The 21,086-nt window shown below is 39.8% G+C and overlaps 1 protein-coding gene across 12 annotated transcripts in view; it reads right to left on the bottom strand.

The window, feature by feature from the left end:
- ERBIN (erbb2 interacting protein) overlaps positions 1 to 13,054 on the bottom strand; it is a 126,747-nt gene extending 113,693 nt beyond the window's left edge. For 5 of the 12 annotated variants that reach the window (XM_059175120.1, XM_059175127.1, XM_059175128.1 and 2 more), the window contains exon 1: positions 12,858 to 13,053. The gene's annotated coding sequence lies outside the window, so the exon portion shown is untranslated. Of the gene's footprint in view, positions 1 to 11,601; positions 11,750 to 12,200; positions 12,308 to 12,857 lie in introns of all 12 variants that reach the window. The other 7 variants (XM_059175124.1, XM_059175126.1, XM_059175123.1 and 4 more) reach the window with 4 other exon arrangements.
- Between the last annotated feature and the right edge of the window lie 8,032 nt (positions 13,055 to 21,086).

Raw genomic sequence — 21,086 nt, 5'->3', positions numbered from 1 at the left:
TGATTCTTGATTTTGGCTCAGGTCATTATCTTAGGATGGTGAGGTCAAGCCCCAGGTCAGGCTCCATGTTCAGCATCATGTCTGCTGGGGTTTCTCTCTCTCTCTGCCTTGGCCCTTCATGCATATGCATGCAAGCTCTCTCTCCCAAATTAAAAAAATAAATCTTTAAAAACAAAAATAAGGTGATAAGACAAAACTTTTTTTTTTTTAGATTTGATTTATTTATTTGACACAGAGAGAGACACACACACACACACACACATACACACACACTGCAAGAGAGGGAACACAAATAGGGGCAGTGGGAGAGGGAGAAGCAGGCTTTCTGGCAAACAGGGATCCCCGGGCAAGCTCCATCCCATGACTCTGGGATCATGACTTGAGCCAAAGGCAGACACCTAACAATTGAGCCATCCGGGCACCCCGATAATCCAAAACTTTCAGGTATTAAGCATACTGTAATGAAGGAAAAAAAAAAAAATCAAGAAAATATAGTATTACCATAACAAAAACAAAAATCTTGACATTAATTAAGTATATTTGGGAATATACTATTGATAAAGATAGAATTTTACAGGTAAAAAGATTTACCCAACAAACGGTAATATTATCCTAATATCTTAAGAATATCTTAAGAATAAATCCAGATGATTGTTTCACTACTTAAACTTAGGTTATTATATTTATAATCTTAGCACAAATCCTTTTCAAGAATATCATTAAACCCATAAATGCATAAATATGATTAATCTGACTACATAAAAAAATTTTTTTAAGATTTTATTTATTTATTTGACAGAGAGAGATCACAAGCAGGCAGAGAGGCAGGCAGAGAGAGAGGGTAGGGAAGCAGGCTCCCTGCTGAGCTGAAAGCCTGATGCAGGACTTGATCCCAGGACCCTGAGATCATGACCTGAGCTGAAGGCAGCGGCTTAACCCACTAAGCCACACAGGTGCCTCACTATATCAAAATTTAAACTTCTATATAACCCAATAGCATATAAGCAATAAACCAATTAAATCCATGTGAAACACAAAAGGCATACAAAAATGTCATATTCTTAAAAGAATTCTTACAATGAACTTGCCAACGTCAGTTAGTAAGCAACAGATTTAAATCTAGGCACTCTGACTCCAAAGCTTATGTCCTTACCTATTATACTTTACTCCCTATCTCAGATTTGCACAACTATTTCAAGATAGCTAATATCCAATTTGTTCAAGAATGCACTTAGAAAGGTATGCTTACATATTATTTGTGAAAGTGTAAATTGATACAATATCTTCAGAGGGAATTTGCTTCTATCAATCAACTAGAATTACATACATAGCAAATAAACTTTGGGTATTTATCTGGCAGAAAAAAAGCAAATAAAAGTGCAAACATTTATGTGCAAAAAAAATAGAGAATAAACATATATTCTGTACAGTACTGTATGTATAACAACCATAACGCTTATTAACACATATACATACCTACTAGATCTCTAAATATGTAATTGATATATATATATAATTGAAACATATCTCCCACTTATATTTAAAAATACTTAGACATGTATATAGATGAACAGTGAAATGATGGAATACACACTAAAGTATTCATAAAAATACACAACACACTAATACCAGAATATCTGGGAGATGCGATTATGGAAAAATTTTTTGCTATATATTTCTGTATTGAATATTTATAATCAGAAAAAAAAATGTAATTGTTTTAGCCCTTTGCCTACCAAAGCCTGTCACTGCTTGTACCTTATCTAGCCTTTCTAACCTACTCTAAAATAACTTGGTCTACGGATACCTAAAAGAAAGAACTGATAAAAGTAGTACTGACTTCAGTAACTAAGGTAAGGAAGAAGACTCCCAGGGTTTCTGGCTTGGGGATCATTTTCACAAGAGCAGACAAGACACTAGGTTGATATCAAGTGTCACTAAGAAATCAAAGTTTATCTACTATTCACAGTCTCTGTTACTCTTCAGTTAGTCCCAGGATAATGAACAAAATCTTTTGAAATCCCCAAAGATTAACAGGGCACCCAAAGAATCCATTTGCTGCTTTCAGAATCCTTATCTTTTCCTAGAAGACTGAAAGCAAATCTTAATTCTAATCACAAAAAGAAATGCCAGTATACTACTACTACTTCTTCTCTCTCTCTCTCTCTTTTTTTTTTTAAGATTGTATTTATTTGACAGAGAGAACACAAACAGGCAGAGCATCAGACAGAGGGAGAAGGAGAAGCAGGCTCCCCACTGAGCAGGGAGCCCAATGTGGGGCTTGAACCTGGGACCCTGGGATCATGACCTGAGCTGAAGGCAGATGCTTAACTGACTGAGCCGCCCAGATGCCATGCCAGTACACTTCTTAAATCACTTCAAAATCTCTAAGGATGGGGAAGTTAAACCAATTCTTTCCAAGGCTAAATAAAAGCCTTGGCAGGGAGATCATAGGTTTCTTACATTTACACCTAATACAAATGAAACCACTTCATCCCTGCCCCACCATCCAATCCAGACTCTAGATTTAGTCTAAGGTTTGAAATTCCAAGGACACCGTTATCAGAAAGATCAATATGTATGCCAAACTTTGGAGTCTTACAAACAATATAACCTCAATGCAGAAAGCATAGTTATATCAAAATTACTGCACTCAACTAAAATTGAGCTTCAACATTACCTCCATAAGGATGCAGCCAATGTAGACAATAAGAATATGATTCTTTCCATCCACCTTTCACACAGTAACGTGTGATTACCAAGGAATGAAATATTTCACCTAAATATATTATACCAAACATTACACTTTAGAATTGTATCTCTTTAGAAATACTTTGAAAATTAATTTGACTACAGGGGCTTGTCTTCTGTCTGAAAATGTCTGTCTGAAAACATGTTATCACATCTCCCTCACCAAAAAAAAAAAAAAAAAGTATAGAAACAAAACTAGTTCTCACTATCAGAAATAAATTACAACTATGGAAAGGGACAACATGAGAATGAACCCTGTGGTACTGAATTAAAATGAAATGTATCTCTGAGAAACCATCCTATATTTACTGAAATATATTCATAAATGTGAATGTATACGTGTGTGCATACAAAAATATCCCCTAGCTTAATGCACTTAAGGCGGCCTGGGAGCAGCAATACCCCAAGAAGCAACAAAGACAAGAAGTGCCCAGATCTTGGCTTCTAAGTACCATTTTCCACTAAAACTTACCGGAGCAAGTTTAATGGTAACTCTAGAACACCATATTGTGCTGGATACAAGAAGGAAGAACTGTATCAAAAAGAAAGAAGAAATTAAGCCAGCTAGAAGGGGTTCTCACTACCCAAATCCAGAACATCTGAGTATCAAAACAAATGATAATAGATTATAACCCAGTGAATGTAATAGTTTATGGTAATGTAAATAAATGAGTAAGTTAAAAATAAAGAAGGAGTGCCTAAGTTAAAGCCTCTGCCTTCGGCTCAGGTCATAATCCCAGGGTCCTGGGAAGAAGCCCCACCTCGGGCTCTCTGCCAGGCAGGGAGCCTACATACTCCTCTCTCTCTGCCTGCCTCTCTGCCTACTTGTGATCTCTGTCTGTCAAATAAATAAATAAAATCTTTTAAAAAAATAATAAAGAAGAAAATGTTTACATAGTTCCAAAGTACCTACCCCCCAAATATTTATTAATTGCAAGTAAGGAAAGTATACCTTGACATAGGAGGTATCTGGTAGTTACAACCATAATCGCATAATCAATGACTCTCATCAATAATGGGACAACTGAAATTGCCTATGACCTGATAAGAGCAATGAGAAGAATGCAACATCACTTCCATGATAACCCTTCCAAAGACCTAATCATAAAAATCTAAATCTAATCACAAAATCTAATCAAAGATCTAATCATGACAACATCACAGAAATAGAATTAAGGGATATTCTACAAAATAACTAGATCTACAATCTTGAAAAGAGTCAAATCCTTGAAAGTAAACACAGAAACTGTTCCAGATTAAAAGAGACTAAAGACATGACAACTAAATGTAATATAAGATTGTCATGTGGGTCTTTTTGCTCTAACAGACGTGGGGGACACTGGTAAGATTTAGATGTGGGAAATGTAGTCTTTGTTAACTTCCTAATTTTGACAGTTATAAAGTCATTACACAGGATAATGTCCCTCTTTGTAGGTAATAAAAAAGTATTTGGGGGTAATGGAGCATCGATCAGGTGGGCAACATACTCTCATATATGTCAGGGACAAGAAAGGTTTTTGTTACTATGCTTTCAACTTTTCTGTATATTTGTCATTATTCTAAACTTTTAAACATGAAAGAAATATTACCGAAAAATCTGTAGCAGTTACCAGAGAAGAGTTTATCTACAGATAACAACACAGAATGGAATTTGTTGAGAATCTGAAGTGAAAGGGGGGAAGGGAAGGGATGACAACAAACCACAACACATCTGAGGAACCAAATACAAAACAAAGTGGGATCTCCAAAAAGAATAAGTTTTCTTTGCAAGGAGGACTGCGAAGTGTGTCCTGGGCAGTTACCCAGGTAATAAAACCATAGAACAGCTGCATGGTTAAGGCCTCCAGCAGGCACGCTATACTATGGGATTTCTGGCACTTGGGCAGTATAACTGTGAAAATGGGAATATTACCCCCTGAGGGACAGGAAACACCTGTAAGAGGACAAACTACCACATACCCTAAAGGAGAAAGCCATTAGCTAACTAACTAACTATACCAAAGCCAGAATAACAGGGATTCACATGGGCTGGGAGAATACCATGAAATGACCAATACCATACAATCTGGATCATAATACAAAGCAATAACCACAATGAACAATCAAACATGAGAAAAAACTAGAAGCATGATGGATATACCAAGTACAGTAAGATCAAATCTCCTATACTGCTAATAGAGGAAACAGAAGACAATGTAAAAGTTTTATCTCAGAGACTCAACAGGTTACAAGTAAATAAAAAATACAACTAAAAATTAAAAATCAACTCCTATGGGATGCCTGGGTGGCTCAGTTGGTGAAGCATTCGACTTTTGATTTCAGCTCAGGTCATGATCTCAGGAATATGAGATCAAGCGCCGCATCCTGGCTCTACACTGAAAACGGAACCTGCTTAAGATTCTCTCCCCCCGGGGCGCCTGGGTGGCTCAGTGGGTTAAGCCTCTGCCTTCAGCTCAGGTCATGATCTCAGGGGCCTGGGATTGAGCCCCACATCGGGCTCTCTGCTCAGCAGGGAGCCTGTTTCCCCCTCTCTCTGCCTGCCTCTCTGCCTACTTGTGATCTGTCAAATAAATAAATGAAATCTTAAAAAAAAAAAAAAAATTCTCTCTCCCTCTTCCGCTGTACCTACGCCCTGCCACCGCACACGTGCTCTCCATCCCTCTCTCTAAAAAAATCTACTCCCATGAAAAATCAAGAGTTCCCAGAAACTCTATCCTTCCCACTAAATAAAGTAACTGAAAATAAGTGAAGGCTAAATTGGTGAACTAAAATAAAATGTCAAGCCTCAGGATTCTTTCAGAATGTAATGCTAGAAGACACACACACACATACATACACCACACACAGGAGCACAAATCAAAGGAAATAATGAAAGCTCCATAAATCTCAACATTCATCTAAGTTTTCAAAGTGCAGAGTGCACTCCTTGGGCCTTAGAAGTCCTTAGACACTTTGAAAGATTCTTTAAGATCAAAACTATTTTCACAATTATACTGAAACATCATGTGTCCTCTCCTATTACATTAACAGGTATGCAGCAAAAATCCAGTGGGTAAAATTGCTAGCACCTTAGTGCAAAACCACTGGAATCAAGCTATATGAACACCACTGCATATTCCCAGATATCTTCTTTTTTCCTTGAAGCTTTTATTTAAGTTCCAGGTAGTTAACATACAGAGCAATATTAGTTTCAGGTGCAGAATTCAGGGATTTATCACAAGTGCCCTCCTTAATACCCATAACCTGTTGAAGCCATACCCTGCCCACCTTCCCTCCAGTAACCATCAATTTGTTCTCTACAGTTAATTCCCAGATTTCTTTTTAAATGCCACATTCACTTAATATCTTTAATAAAGCAGTATAAAATAGTTTTATTAAATTTCCACTCTTTAATACATGTCTTTTTAACATTTTATGTGAAAGAATGGCAATGCTGAGGAAAAATACTTGTGTATTTACTTCAAATTATAAGCTAAATTAGCTTTTTTCTCATGAAACACCACTTTGACCTAAAAGAACAGATGACAAACTATGCTTATAGACTTAGGAATCTGGCAGACATTTTCTCAAAAATAAACCAAGTATGCCTGCAACTGCAAGGGAAAAACACTAACAGAATTTGTTACCAATGATTAATATTCAAACTTCCAAGTGAAAATTCAGAAATGTTTACCTGTTACCCTGATTTTGACAACTTCACAATATTAAAAACTTTTTTGATGAAATTAGTGGTGATATTAATAATTTTTGTTTTCTACTACCTAATGAAATACATCAAATTCTCGAAAATGTAAATATAACTCAATGAACCAGTATTTCTCCAACAACCATTATGGGATGTCACGAAATTATGCACAGGTAAAAGATTCAAAGTGCAAGATAAACTAATGGATTTTCAGGTAACAAGAATCAAAAATTCCCTGATACAGTGTCACATCTGACACTGCAGCTATCCTCTAAATTTTGGTGTGGGAACATTTCTTAATGAAATGTGGCTCATTCAGTTAAGTGTCTCATTCAGTTAAGTGTCTGCCTTCAGTTCAGGTCATGATCCCAGAGTTTTAGGATGGATTCCCATATTGAGCTCCTTGCTCAGTGGGGAGTCTCCTCCCTCTGCCTCTGCTGCTGCTCCCCCTGCCTGCGTGCTCTCTCTCTCTGACAAATAAATAAAATCTTTATAAAAAAAATTTTTTTTGGTGTGGTATCAAGGAATATCATCCACAATTATAAAAAAAAATGTTGAAAATACTCCTTCCTTTTCCAATCACTTCTCTGTATAATCCTGGATTTTCTTCATATAATTCAACCAGAACAACTTACTACAGACTGAATATAAAAGTAGATGTGAGAACCAAGCTGTTTCTATTTACCCAGACATAGGAAACTTGCAGAAATATTTGACAATGTCCCTCATTCTGCTACCATTTGTTTTGAAAAATTGTTCTTGTTGTTTTATTACATCAATGTCATGATAACATACTATGATTTATGTTATTTATTCGAGAGAGAATGTGCACGCATGCATATTCACATGCACATGCACAAGAGGGGGACAGAGGGAGAGGGAGAAGCAGGGGCTCCCCACTGAGCAGGAGCCAGAAGCTCCATCACAGGACCCTAGGATCACACCCTGAGATGCAAGCAGATGCCTAACCAACTGAGCCACCCAAGCACCCCAGATTCATGGTTTTTTAAACAAATTAATTGATATTTAGGAATTTCTAATATGGGAAATAAAGTAAATATAACCCACATAAAACAAAGCTTTATGGGACTTCTTAGTAATTTTAAGAGTATAAAGGGATCCTAAGACCAAAAAATTTGGAATAGTTGCCTTAGGTCTACTACTATTACTTATAATTATATTGTGCTATAATAGAGTGAATTCTCTGGGTGCCTGGGTGGCTCAGTGGGTTAAGCCTCTGACTTCAGCTCAGGTCATGCTCTCACGGTCCTGGGATCGAGTCCTGCATCAGGGTCTCTGCTCAGCGGAGAGCCTGCTTCCCTCTTTCTCTCTCTGCCTGCCTCTCTGCCTACTTGTGATCTCTCTCTCTGTGTCAAATAAATAAATAAACTCTTTTTAAAAAAATTTTTTAAAAATAGAGTGAATTCTCTTAAGGACAAATGAACTGTATAAGGCACACTGTCCTAAAGCAAGTTGTCAAAGACTATTCTGTTTCCTAAGTTATTCAGTCTTCTTTCCATTTTCCTGTTCCCTCTGAGGAACTTAAGGATGTTGCCATAGCCCTTTCTCACCCATTCTAATAAAGCAACAAGCCAGGAAACCACTCACTATGTACAAAAGTAAATGGGCTCTGAATAAGGATGGCCATAGAACTAATGCCCCCAGATGTTATTACACCCACTTTGATTACTTTTTAAAATTATTTCCAAGGGGCACCTGGGTGGCTCAGAGGGTTAAAGCCTCTGCCTTCGGCTCAGGTCATGATCCCAGGGTTCTGGGATCGAGCCCCACATCAGGGTCTCTGCTCAGCGGAGAGCCTGCTTCCCTCTTTCTCTCTCTGCCTGCCTCTCTGCCTACTTGTGACCTCTCTCTGTCGAATAAACAAATAAAATCTTTAAAAAAAAATTATTTCCTACTTTTTCTACTATATTCTATATACCTAAAATCATAGGTATTCTTCAGATAAAGTCTTCTTTTATTAACTTCATTTTTAGATAATCTTTTCTACTGTCTTACATACTACCATTTATAAAGCCTGGCAAGGCCTTCATCCAATGGTACCTGAAACAAAAATTCCAGTGACAAAAATAAAGTAAGTGACAGAATTCCACCGTGCTTATTTTATAAAAACAAACAAAAGAAGGGAATTTCAAAATTTTAGGGACACTGAGAGAAAAGACATCTAACCTGAGGGATAGGACAGAAAAGAAAGGGACAAATGGAGAAGAAAAATAGAGATATAAGCTTGTGTGTGTGTGCGTGTTAAGATTTTATTTATTTATTTATTTATTTAACAGGGAGATAGAGAACATAAGTAGGCAGAGCGGCAGGCAGAGGTAGAGGGAGAAGCGGGCTCTCTGCTGAGCAGGAAGCCGGATGTGGGACTTGATCCCAGGATCATGACCTGGGCCTAAGGCAGCTGCTTAATGACTGAGCCACCCAGGCGCCCAAGCTTATATGTTTTAAAAAGCCAAAAGCATAATGAAACAAAAAGGTAGAGGGGTTTACAGTGTCTTAATAAAGGAGTACATAACAACATGATCTTAACAGAGGTAATTTTGTGGATATTTATAAAAAAAAAAAGTTTAGGAAACATAAATTTAAAAATCTATTATGAGTATCTGGTTATAATACTGGCATGTAAACTGAGTGGTAATGCAAAAGTGATATTTACAATTAAATGGGGCAAATAAATTTTTTCTATTCATTTTGTGAATAGTTTTTTTAGGTGATGAGCACGGACTCATAAAGTTTAGAAAAGAGGGAAAGAGCAACACATAATCAAGAAATAGCTGAACATGGAGAAAATAGAGGAAGCAAATGAAGCAAACTACAAAAAATAGGAAGCTAAAGAAATGAGAAGACAGGGACGCCTGGGAGGCTCAGTTGGTTAAGCAGCTGCCTTCGGCTCAGGTCATGATCCCAGTGTTATGGGATCGAGTCCCACACTGGGCTCCTTGCTCAGCAGGGAGCCTGCTTCTCCCTCTGCCTCTGCCTGCCGTTCTGTCTGCCTGTGCTCCCTCTCTCCCTCTCTCTCTCTGATAAATAAATAAAATCTTTAAAAAAAAAAAAAAAGAAATGAGAAGACAAAGCATAATAATAGCTAGATTCCTATTTTACAATTAGGAAACCTAAGACAGAGGAGAAAACTAAAGGTAAATCTGAAAAATGGGTGCAGTATGGTTCAAGAGTTAGTTATGAGAGGCACCAAGGAAGAAACAAAAAAGTATCTAGTCAAAGAAAACTTGGAGGCAGAAGTGCTGAATTCTTTCCTTACAAAATTCAGAAGTATGTACTGTAAAGTATAATTCACGTATTCGTTTCTATGGCAGGAGCAAACAGCCTGCATGCAAAAACTGAAAAATCTATTTTGCACAAGTACAATTTATGTTGTCAAGAAAGGAAAAGATAAAGACCTCTTTAGAATTTACAACACAGGTGTTCTTACCACGCCCCCCCCAAGCATCTAATAGGGAAATAGGCAAAGGAAAGAGTCAAAACAAAAATGCAAGCAACAAAGTGTTTAAATAGAATCTAGCTAAGCAGCACTCAAAAAAGAGAATTACTTTGCTATCCAGCATCATTAAAATTCTGCATAAACCCAAATACTTTATGAACACTGCCATAATTTATTCCTAGCCAAAACAGCTTTAAGTCTAAATTATGTTATCTATAAACAATTATTTAAAATAAATGCTGAAAGATGCACCTAATTTTCTGAAATTTTTAAGTGTTTCTTAAAGTAAGGTATTGTTTACTACCAAGAGTTCAATATCAGCATCTCTAAAAGAAGTGAATTTAGAGATTTACCAATGATATACATAAAATGTCTGTAACTATAGCTACTACTTCATTAAGAAATAACATGCAATAAAAAGCTGGTTTCCATATTTGAACCACTGTAAGCTTTTCAGACATGAGAAGTTTGCAAAAGCTTGATCTGAACAAGTGAACTTTATAATGTAATATTTGAATTAATTAGTTGAAGGATTAAGTTTATCACTACTGAAAACTCCTAAGTACTTTCCATAAATACCGCCACTAAATACGTACTTTGTGCAGTGTAAACAAAAGGTTTAGAAGTACTCCAGATTTACCAATTTAATCTAAGAAAACCCATACAAGACTAAGAAGTATAGAAAAAGAATACTAAGAAGAATATCCAAAATGTAAAGCCACTTGAATATTTCAACTGTTTACCATCTTTCTGTAACCTCTTTTCAAACCGTACAGTCACATTTTAAACAAGGCTTGAAAATATGTAGTTTGACAATAGTATAAAGCCTGAAATTAATTACGTTAATTCAGTACTGAAGTAACAGAATTCTAAGTAAACCACAAAGTGAATTTTGTCTTGATGGTACAAAAGGAATCCAAGGTTCTACAAGGGTGAACATTTCACATTTTTAAAGTGTGCTCTCTGCATCTAAACATACTACTGATGCTCAAAATAAAAAAAAAAAAAAAAAAAAAAATCAAGAACTTTATCTAAAAACGGATTTAAGCAGTCACTTTCAAGTGCTGCAATACTTCTCACTTGTAAAATTTACTAATGCAGAGAAACATCTTCACAGAGTGATAATTTTCTACAAAAGACTTGCTCTATTAAGGCTCTGTTGCTCTGAGGCCAAGTAGAAGCCATATAAGGAAACTGAAGTTCAATGCCATTTATTTTGTTCTGCTCCTTCGGATGCCCAAGAATAACCTCTTTCGTTATGTCCCAAATCATAAAGTAGATCACTTATAGACTTTTAAATTCCTTCATAAAGCTATTCTGATTTAACAGGAATGACTTGATGGTTCACCACCTTACCAACCAAATAAATAAATGATAAATTTTTAAAGACGACCTCTGAGGGGAAAAAAATCAATACAATATATAATAATAGTTAAGAGACTCCCATTTTGGAAATGTACTTAACATAATAAACAAGCTGTGAAATAATTTGGTCCTGCTCTTCAAAAGCTATATCTTCTTTCAACTAAAGAATGTCAACTATTTTTCATGGAGTAGCATGAGCAAACTAAATATTAATTTACAGTTAAAATATACCTATCAACAGGATGCCATACTCATTTAATATTTATTCCAAAGCACGGTATTATGTTTCACCTCCTTTACCACAGTATAAGGGGAAAAAAAAAAGACATACTAAAACACCAACCAGGGGAGCCTGGGTGGCTCACTGGGTTAAGCCTCTGCCTTCAGCTCAGGTCAAGATCTCTGGGATCGAGCCCCGAATCCGACGCTCTGCTCTGCGGAAGCCTGCTTCCCCCTCTCTCTGCCTACTTCTCTGCCTACTTGTGATCTCTCTGTCAAATAAATAAATAAATAAATAAATAGAATCTTTTAAAAATAATAATAAATAAAACACCAACCAAAAAGCCATTTGTGTTTGTTGTGAACAAACTAGTTTTTTCTTTAAGGACTACCAATTGGTTCAGAAGTGTTTATAGCTCTGACCGGTGGAATGTCTCCCATGTTTCACTAATTTTCTGCACCTATCACTTACTAGACAGAACCAGCCAAAACATTTGGACCAATACAAAAATGTAAATAAAGTACTAAAGTAAAAGAACTGATGTTTATTATAATCAATAAGACCTCCATAAAAATCTTTTTAAGCGTTTTACTTTCCTTTATATATTCTGTTCTTAACTACAGAGGAGTCCTAAGAGATCAGACTACTTACGGGTGTATTTGTTTTTTAATTACAACTCTTTACCCATAATACTTTCTCCTTCTCCTTCCTAGGTCACTTACAAGAAAAATTAAGCAGATACTTCCTTCCTTTCGATTAACCAAACAAGTATCATTGAGATTGTAAACGTCCGAAAAGGAGCCAGCTACTGAAGAAATACATCTCCCACCTTAAAAAAAAAAAAAACAAAAAGACTAAGTATGGCAAAGTTCGTTTATAAAATCCGACCACATACGTTTCTAAGGGCTGCAACTAAAAAGAAAACAAAACCTCTATATACAATTAACGCAAAAGTCAAGTAATCGGCAACAGTATAAACAAATGTGGCAGCCATCTCAACAACAGTAAACCCCTCGCTGCAGCGACCTAACTTTTTTTCCAAAACCGGCGCTGCCAGGTTCGATAACTTAATAAATAAAATATATACATTGTATGTATTTTAGGAAACTAAAACTTCTGGACCTAGTGCTGAACAAAGGCACGCTTTCTTCCGATTGCTTTAAACTTTTCGTCTCACCGCATTCTTACAACCTCTTCTAAAGTAACCACAGTCCAGATGGTAGAAGGGGGAAAAATCAGTTCTACTTACTATTTAGCAACTGAAAGACTATCCACTTCGACACTACGAAAGATTAATCTAGAGCAAGTGGGGGAAAAGTGAGAAACCCCAAAGTACCTCTCTTTCCCGGCCCAAGAGCTGTTCTTGTGGAGAAAATTACCTTTCGGTCGGGCAGTGTCTCAGGGCAGCTTTTTCAAGGCTTCGCCAGACATGATTTCCTTCCCTTCATTAGTCACTTTGGATCCAGCCGAATTTCTCTCTCCAGTGAGAGCGGATGTGGAGTGGCCTCCCGCAGTAGGACGAGTAGGTGGTTCGGAGTAGGGGGTTGGGAAGAGGGCTGGTTTCCTGGTCTCAACTTAGACAGGAGTTTCTCAGCCCCAACTAGGATCTCCGCCGAAAAAAAACTTTTCACTCGTGACACCGCCCGGAATTACCGTGCGAAACTCACTTCCTGCCTTGGCGCAGAAGCAGGATCCAGCTCGGTCCAGGGGAACCCGGAAAACCAGCTCCGCGCGCGCCGGGGAGGGGGAGGGCAAGGGGGAGTCCGCGGAGAGCCTCGAGCTCCGGGCGCCCGGCGCGCCCCGCACACCCGACGGCGGCGGCGGAACCCGGCCGGCGGGGACCAAGATGCCGCCGGGGCGCTGGGCGAGCCTCGGCCGCGCTAGGCCGCCAGCTCCTCCTCGCCGCCGCCCCCAGAGTCGGGCGGCGGGGTTATTGTCTCGATAGCGCCTGCCGCGCCCTTCGCCCGCGCCGCCGCCGCCGCCGCCGCGGCCGCCCCGGGCCGGAGCCGAGGGGCCGGGCAAGCTCGATGGCGGCCCCCTCCCCGGGCAGTCCGTCGGGCCGTCCGTTCTTCCGTCCGTCCCTCTCCGCCTTTCCCAGTCGCCCTCGAACCCTCGTCTCCCTCTCCCGTTTTCCCGCCGCCGTCCCTTCGCTCCCCTCCTCGTTCTTCTCCCCAGGCGGCGGTGGCTCCCCCGGGAAGCCCAGCGGGTGGGGGCAGGCGGCGGCTGGGTCTCCTCACGAGCTTGCGGGGCCGCGGCAGGGGCCGAGGCTGCGTCCCGCGCCGCCGCGCCACATTCACTCGAGCGAGAGACTGCGAGGGGAGGGGTGGGGAGGGGAGGGAGGGAGAGGAGAGAAAGGAGGAGGGAGGGAGCAGGGGCGGAGGGGAGTGACTGCCTCTCAGGCCGCAGCGGCAACAGCGCCACCGCCCCGCTGGTGAGGGGGAGAGACTGCGCGCGGCTCCTCCGCGGCGGGGGCGGGGCGGCCTCCCGCCGGCTTCTCCCCAACCGCCAACAGCCGGGCTGGAGGCCGGCGCGAGCCAGTCACTGCGCGCGGGGGCGGCGCGGGCAGACGTCCGCGGCGGCGGTGGGGGGCGTGGGGGGCGATGGGGGGCGGCGGCGGACCCGGGGTCGGGGTTGGGGGGGAGGGGCCGGCGGCGGCGGCGTTAGGCTCGCTCAGGCCTAGGCCGGGGGAGGCCTGCCTGCAGCCCCCCCAGCCGCCCGAGGTGGAGGACGCTAACGATGCGGACCCCGACTCCTTTGCGCCCAGCCGTGGAGACTGAGCGCCCCCGAGCCTCCCACGTCCCGGCCGACTGAGCTTCTCTCTTAAGACAGTAATCGGTGCGAAGGGTTCAAGTGCAGCCCCGATTTTAAGGCTGCAGGTATCTCAACTGCAGCACTCCAACTTCCTCTAATGGCACGCTCGGTTTGCAGGAAACCACAGCGGCGGCTCGGTGAAGCTTCCCACGCCGGCCCTCGCTCGGAGCTTGCTCGCGCAGCACAGCAGCTGGGGCTCCTCCAAGTCTCAGCCTCACACCGGCGAGGAGACAAAGCTGGCGCGGGGAGGGGGAAGAATGGCCCGCGAAATTGCCTCAAGATAGTGCCTTTGTTAGAGGAGGCATTGGCCACACTCCGAAGGCGACGTAGGCTTCCAACCCCAGCGGTTTCGGTGGTGCAGTCTTGAATTGCGCTGGCCCTAATAATTCAGTCTGGCAGGGTTTGCGTTTATTGCGGAGCGAGACTCTTAAGCATTCCATCAACACATATGGCATAAAACGCTTCAACCATAACATTGCACAGTTTTTGCAGTTACTGCTTTAAATATGTTAACAGACAAGACGGCCTTGTTTTACCAGACAAGGAACGTGACAGATACGGAAGAAACCATTCCCCGCCCCCAGTCTCTGCTGTGCTTAACCCTGTACAATGATGGTAATTAGTCTGTGTGTCCCCGAAGTCATTGCTTCAGTTCTTCCGTCTGTGTTCCAGAGATAATTATTTATTACCAAGTTTGAATAAAGCACTGTATGCCCTATAGATAATTTTTGGCTTGCATCCAAAGGAAGGAGTTCATAAAGTCCATCAAAGAACTGTTTACCAAAGTGAGTTGTACGCTAGTGAAAACACTTGAAATAACTCCAAAGGTGTTCAAGACATTCTGTTAGTGACAGCATCTTAACTACTTCCAGAACTGCTGGAATGAACACAGGTAGTTCTTTAGGGTAGAGCTGAAGTTGAAGGCTCCCAAATAGTACCAAAGTGTTCAGGTTTACTCAGTGCTGGAGTGGAGGTAGGAGAACATTTAACTACAGCGAGGAAATGAAATGACAATCAGGTGTAATAGTAACACCAAGCTAGTTAAGCCATCTTATGTGAATATGAGTCTTGGGCATTGTATAAAATCTAAAGTTGGTATATTGTTTATGGTATTTTTAATCTCAGAAGAAGGATTTCCTGTTCCCCTTTCAAAAACCGGCTTGAGGGGCGCCTGGGTGGCTCAGTCGTTAAGCATCTGCCTTGGGCTCAGGTCATGATCCCAGGGTTCTGGGATAGCCAGACATTGGGATCCCTGCTTGACGGGAAGCCTGCTTCTCTCTCTCCCATTCCCTCTGCTATGTTCCCCCTCTCGCTGTGTCTCTCCCCGCGTCTCTGTCAAGTAAATAAATGAAATCTTAAAAAGAAAAAAACAAAAACAAAAACAAAAAACCACACCTGGCTTGAGTCTGACCAAACTCAGTAGCATAGCCTTGAACTAAAAGGGTCACTCTACTAAAGCATCCCAGGATGGAGTATCTCCCATACCAGTATGAGACCAGATAGAATCTGGAATTTCAGTGTTGTATTTAGTCCCAGGTTGGTTCAAGACCCCTTTAAATGTGGCATCATCGATGTACGTAAGCCTAACTGGCACCACCCCTTCCCAAACTTAATGGGACCAGACCAGTCCCTAGGTTAGGACCTGCCTGGGCCCTAACTTTTTTCCCCTACTTAAACTCCTACTGGGGTCCAATCTGGCCAGTTCCCATTTAGGCTGGAAAAGTTTTTATAACCAAAGCCCCTCCTCCAATTCACCTAAAATTTTGTTGTGGGAGTTAATCCTTTTGAGTCTTTTATTTCTCTAGCACAAAGCCATAATCCTGGGAAAGGTAATATTTAAGCCTGATTAGTCATTTATATCTAATTCATCAGATTGCTTCCCCAAAGCAGCTTTTGATGAGAGGGAATATAGAGACAGCATATGCTGATGCTGAAAAGGTAGGAGAGGGAAATGTGGTTCCATTCTTTGGGGAAATATGTGAAGAGAAGTATAGATAATAAGGTGCCTCCCATTTGATTGTTAAGTAAGTACTACGTGTACTGCAAGAATGAGCCCCAAAGCACTGAACCTAAGAGGCTGGAAGCCAGGATACACCATTTACCAATATTATGCATTTTGACAAATGTTTCTTTAATGATGTCTTTTAAAATATCTTCAGCAGGAATTCTGTGTCTGTGCTCATACAGAGGTAAAATGACAGATATATATGACCAGGGTATTCAGAAATCAGAAATAATGATTCATCTTTGTTGTTCATCACTGACTACTTAGTTCTAAATCATATGAGCAGCACATACAGATGTAGCCAAATCTTCCATTTGTTCCTTTATTATAAGGCATTCTTGGTCTGTGCTTTACAGATTAATTTCCTTTGAAAATCTTCTCACAGTTCAACTAAGATGGACTTAACATTTCAATTATGATTAAAAAGAGAACTAAAGCCCCACCTTCAACAAGCCTGCCTAACTGTGATTCCGTAATGATTAACTGAACTCCAGGACCACCTTAGAGAGAAAGCTAATAAATTTGTTGATATTCTAGCTTCATCTTCCCCATTGTGATTCTCTAAATAATTCTCTGTGAAAGGCAGGGAATTCTTTCTTTGGGATTCCCCTTCCCAGTGGCTAGGCTCTGGAGAGTAATTACTGTCTGCTACAGATAAGCCACATATCTGAAGGAAAGTCTTAAGGTCTTAAACATTCCAGGGAATGCACACAGCATTCATCAAGGGGAAAAAAAGTCTCAGCAAAGAGCCTATCTACTGTTTTAAAAAGGGTCCCCCTGTCACTTCCCTATATCAGCCAGGCAGCTATGCAGAAGCACTGTGAAAGAAAGCAAGTAAAGGGCAAAGAGACATTCCAGATGATCATTCTTTTCTTTCTTTCTCAAAACCTAGTGAAGAATTGGTTATCTAAAACCGAAGTCTTTGGGGGGCGCCTGGGTGGCTCAGTGGTTTGGGCTGCTGCCTTCGGCTCAGGTCATGATCTCAGGGTCCTGGGATCGAGCCCCGCATCGGGCTCTCTGCTCCGCAGGAAGCCTGCTTCCCTCTCTCTCTCTCTCTCTGCCTGCCTCTCTGCCTACTTGTGATCTCTGTCTGTCAAATAAATAAAATCTTTTAAAAAAAAAACAAAAAACGAAGTCTTTGGGATGCCTGGATGGCTCAGTTTGTTAAGCGGCTGCCTTCGGCTCAGGTCATGATCCCAGCATCCTGGGATCGAGTCCCACATCGGGCTCCTTGCTTGATAGGGAGCCTGCTTCTCCCTCTGCCTCTATCTCTCTCTCTCTGTCACTCCCTCTCTCTAACAAATAAATAACATCTTTTTAAAAAAAAACTTGTAAAAAAAAAAAACACAAAGTCTTTGTCACAGTATCAAAATTAATCTAGAATAGAGCTAGAGTTTTTAAAAGTCTAGAAGCATTAGAGCAACTAGATCAAAAGGCATTATAACATATAGTGGGTTTTTTTTTTTTTAATTTATTTGACAGACAAAGATCACAAGTAGGCAGAGAGGCAGGAGAGAGAGAGGAAGGAAAGCAGGCTCCTCTGTGGAGCAGGGAGCCCGATGCGGGGCTCAATCCCAGGACCCTGGGATCATGACCTGAGCCGAAAGCAGAGGCTTTAACCCACTGAGCCACCCAGGTGCCCCTATAACATGTAGTTTTAGTAAGGACTGACTTCCCTATTTTCACTTCCATCTTAGCCCCTTGATAGGGAGAGGGCAGGAGGTTAGGGTACCAAGAGTGTGGGAAAAGGACACTTGGGTTCAAAAGAGGCAATACATGCAGGAACCAAAATTAAGGATTTTATAGTACTTTGGGAATGGAATCATCCCTCCTGTAGCATGCCTTTCTGACATATTTTCAATAATATTTTTTGAAACAGAAGTAAGTCTGCCTCTTGTGAAAATCTTATGAAAAGTTTTCACGTTTTTTGTCCTAGTATATGCTTGATAATCTTTTGTTTTCCATCCTATACATTTTATAGCCTATCGGAATTAAATTTCTTTCAGATGTCTTATGAGTTTTTTAAAGTAGAGAGAAAATAAATAACGCCTGGTGATTTTATATGTGATCTCTGAAACAGGACAGCCTGAATTAGAAACTTAGCTACTGAGTGACCTCGGGCAAGTTCCTGAACATCCATAAACATAAACTTGAGCTTCCTCATCTCTACAATGGGGACTATAATACTAACTGCCTCATAGATTATTGGGAGGATGACATAGGACAATGCTCATAAACTGCTTAGCACAGTGTTTGGCACATAAAAGTGTTAACTATTATAAGTAGTTCACTTTAAAATGCACTGATAATATGTACCATGCTTCCATCACTTCTAAGATGGCCAGATAGATAACATTTCTAAAAAACAACAACAACAACAAAAACTAGAATACTTCTTAGAGGAAAAGCACACATTAATATCAATTATCCAGAGACAACAAATGTAAAACCATGTCTGTCCTGGACCAACTAAAACAAATAGTCTCCTTAATCATTTCCAACTTTACTATTTCCTTCTGATCACTTCCCCTCTCATAGCTTCCCTAGTATGAATCATAATCTATGTCAATCATACTATAACATGCACACTTCTTCTAAATCATAACAGTATTAATCAACAAAAAAAGCTTAAATACTGCTGCTTATTGCCTTTCAGTGCAGGCTTTCACTTAAGAATACCATTTTTCTTTGGGTAACGAAACTGTTTTCCTACTCACATGCACACTATATATTTTTCTATAGTATTTTTTTTTTAAAAAAGACTGTTTAGCATCAAGTATGAAAACAGCCAATACATGAATGTGAAGCATGATTTGAGATGTAGTGTGAGGCTAAATGCCCTTCTCTAGACGGCAACTATGTATCATAAAAACTTGTTTAACTAACCAACATACCATTCCTATTTCAAAGTAAATTATCTCTGCTGTTGATGATAACAATATCATCAGAATAACTGGAGAAATCTCACTTAAATTGAGTTTAATCAGTATTAAGAAAATGAAACTTCTCAACTGGGTTTTCTAAAATAATTCTAGATATACTTTAACACTCATACTTCCTTCCACCTGGGGGGGGGATGTATTTTCTGAGAATTGAGTACAAACTTTCCTTCAGAAATGTTGAGCTAAAAATAGCATATTTTAAAATAACAGCATACCTTAAGATGTTTTCTCTATCTTCTGTTTTCCTTAGCTCAATTCTTTTATTTTTCTGCCATTAAATTTATGTCAACAATCAGATCAGTCATGTAGTAGTTTAGTTTTCTTAGTTTCTAGTATTCCTCTAAAATAGATACAAAATTTGTCTTCCTTCTACCTCTAGAAACTGCCTCTGAGGGTTTATGTTTTCTCATTCAAAACATTTTATTGTATATTTTTCATATTTCCTGCTATATACCATGCCAAACTATTTATAGAAAAGTCACTTTCCTTCCAAAGGATTTGTAATTCTTTACATAGGAATAAATATGTAAGGAAGAAGTAGTTTTCAAATATTTTATTTGGTAATTTCAGCACAATTTTTCTTTTTCATTCTTGATATTTTATTTCATTTACCTGATTTCCAGTCACTTACCTCATAGATAACTGATATTTCTGGTTTGTCTTCTGTCCTAATGAAACCTTAGCTTATAAGTTCTTTGTCATCAATCCTGTCATCTTTCAGAAAAGTTCTGGCACTGACATTAGCATTTACTAGCTGATGACCTTGGACAAATGATTTAATCTCTGTGCAATAATTCATGATCTATAAAATGGAAAGATAAGCCCCTTCTTATCTATCTCATAGGGTTATTGTGGGCAGCAAATGAGATGAGGTAAATGAAAACACACTATAAATATTACATAAATAAACACTGTCTTTTTTTACATTAATAGTAATACATTTCATTATTATCATCAATATAATATCATAAGCCATATTCTATGTCCATTGACATAGCGGCTCTATACTATGCATACTTTAGATTACCTATTACGTGCACAGTCTCTTTTCTTTTTTTTTTTTTAAGATTTTTTATTTATTCATGAGAGACAGAGAGAGGCAGAGGCAGAGGGAGACACAGATTCCCCACAGAGCAGGGATCCCGATGTGGGGCTCCATCCCAGGACCTGGGATCATGACCCAAGCCGAAGGCAGACACTTAACCAACTGAGCTACCCAGGCACCTGCATGGTCTATTTTATATAAAGTCTATAACCTAAAAGAAGAAGTAGGTATAAACTCACCAAATTTTATATAAAAATTCAAGTCATTAATTCAGCTGTCCAAAATTCAGAAGCTTTATTATTCAGACACTGGTTAAATTTTACACCATGAAATGTTGCTAGGCAAATGAGAAGCATTAAATTTAGGGAGAATCTTTGACCTACTTAAAGATAATAAGTTTTTTAAACTCTAGAATCCAAACATTTTTAGTAGTGTTTGAACAAGCATGAAGGGACCTTTAGAGGTCTGGTTTCTAGTTCAGCTGCATTTTATAGGTGAGAGAGCTTAGATTTGAAGACTTGCCCAAAGTATAGTACTGGTTAGAGGTAGAACCATAATTAGAACACAGTTCTCCCCCATTTCAGTATCTGTTCTTCTCTACCACGCTGCGACCACACAGTAATCTAAACATGGAACAACCAGAAACCACCGAAGAAAAGTTTGGCAGAACTAACCAAATTCATAAAACTTGCTTTGGCCAAAGCCATTATAAACAAAGTTAAAAGACAAATGACAGTTGGAGAAAAAATACAACATATATGAGAAACAATAGCTAATATTTATACTGTATAAAAGGTTCTTATCA

This window comes from Mustela lutreola, chromosome 5, assembly GCF_030435805.1.
Source record: "Mustela lutreola isolate mMusLut2 chromosome 5, mMusLut2.pri, whole genome shotgun sequence".
NCBI classification, from domain to species: domain Eukaryota; kingdom Metazoa; phylum Chordata; class Mammalia; order Carnivora; family Mustelidae; genus Mustela; species Mustela lutreola.
Note: the sequence above shows the minus strand (reverse complement) of the source record. Positions and strands in the feature narration are given on the sequence as shown.